This window comes from Erinaceus europaeus, chromosome 13 (genome assembly GCF_950295315.1).
Source record: "Erinaceus europaeus chromosome 13, mEriEur2.1, whole genome shotgun sequence".
Taxonomy (NCBI): domain Eukaryota; kingdom Metazoa; phylum Chordata; class Mammalia; order Eulipotyphla; family Erinaceidae; genus Erinaceus; species Erinaceus europaeus.
This window is the reverse complement of record NC_080174.1, coordinates 66,787,390-66,788,968: the sequence shown is the minus strand read 5'-3', so window position 1 is coordinate 66,788,968 and position 1,579 is coordinate 66,787,390. Positions and strand designations below refer to the sequence as shown.

General features: G+C 43.2%; 1 pseudogene; it reads right to left on the bottom strand.

The window, feature by feature from the left end:
- Positions 1-420: 420 nt before the first annotated feature.
- Positions 421-1,171, bottom strand: LOC107522742 (large ribosomal subunit protein uL6-like; annotated as a pseudogene).
- Between the last annotated feature and the right edge of the window lie 408 nt (positions 1,172-1,579).

The window sequence follows — 1,579 nt, the reverse complement described above, 5'->3', positions numbered from 1 at the left end:
GATAGAGAGGGAGAGAGACAGACCTGCAGTCCTGCTTCACCACTTGTGAAGCTTTCCCCCTGCAGATGGGGGCTGAGGGCTTGAACCTAAGTTCTTGTGTACTGTAATGTGTGCAATTAACCAGGTGCACCACCACCCGGCCCCACCAGTGGTCTTTCTAAAACACATTGTGATAAAGGGCAAAAGTGACCATTTTCTTTCTTATTGAGTGGAAGGAACATCAGAGCAGCAACCCTGGATCATCACAGGAACCAGCCTTTCACAAGCTTATCAAAAGTCAACCTTGTAATAAGAAAAGCAAGTTGAATAACAGAACTTATGTGGAAGACAGCAGCCAATTATGACTTATTTTTTTAGCATATTTATGCTGATCATTCAGAGGTTATATGTTATACAATGACTTTTGGAGTTGGAGAAAATCAACACTATTAGTTCAGATCCTGCTATTTAAACTTAACACAGAAACAACACTTAATTTTTTTTTTTTTAAGGAGAAGTTCCAAACCAGTAATGGCTTTTAATGCATCTTTTAAGAGATCATACGTCATCCCATTATTTTGCGGCTTGTGTGGCTGGACACCTCAGAGATTATTCATCAGCCTGCCGAACTGTTCCTTTTTCAGAAACATAGATGCCATCCAAAAATTTCCGGATATCTTTGTTTGTAACAGTTGTAGCTTGCTGAATCAATGCGGCCGAATTTGATATAAGTTTGATGTCATTTCCTTCAAGAATTCATTCATCTTTCTGGGCTTGCGATACTGAGCATGCAACACCTGACCTCATTCGAACCCTGCATATGTATTTTTCTCCCAAGAAATTTCTGATTTCAACAAGAGACCCATTCTCCTGAATAACAAACAATGTTGATAGGGAAGTGAGCATAACCAGTCCTCATTTTTTATGGGAAGCCCAGTGTAACACCCTTGATCATGTTCTGTACATGGCTGCAGATAGTGCTAACAGTAGCCAGTTCCTTTCTATTTCCCCACCATTTGTCAACTCAGAGCCACTTCTTTTTCTTTCCGAGGAGACTGAGCTCTAAGCTGATGTGGTTGAAGTCCCTCCACAGGGTGCCTCTGAGGCCTTTCACAATGATCCTGCAGCCCTTCAGAGAGATGTCAACATTCTCCGGAATGTCAACAGTCTGGATGCTGAGAATGGTCTTCATTCACGCAGTAGATGCAGCAAAAACAAAAAACAAACAAACAAAACCACTTTATTTGTTTATTTTTGCCTCCAGGGTTATTGCTGGGGCTCAGTGCCTGCACTGTAAATCCACTGCTCCTGAAAGCCATTTTTCTCATTTTGTTGCCCTTGCTGTGCTTGTTGTAGTTGTTATTGTTGTCGTAGCTGTTCTTCTTGTTGTTGGATAGGACAGAGAAATAGAGAGAAGAGGGGGAAGACGGAGAGGAGGAGAGAAAGACAGACACCTGCAGACCTGCTTCACTGCTTGCGAAGCGACCCCCTGCAGGTGGGGAGTTGGGGGCTCGAACCGGAATCCTTAAGCTGGCACTTTGCGCCATGTGTGTTTAACCTGCTGTGCTACCGCCCAGCCCCCAACACTTAATTGTTTTCA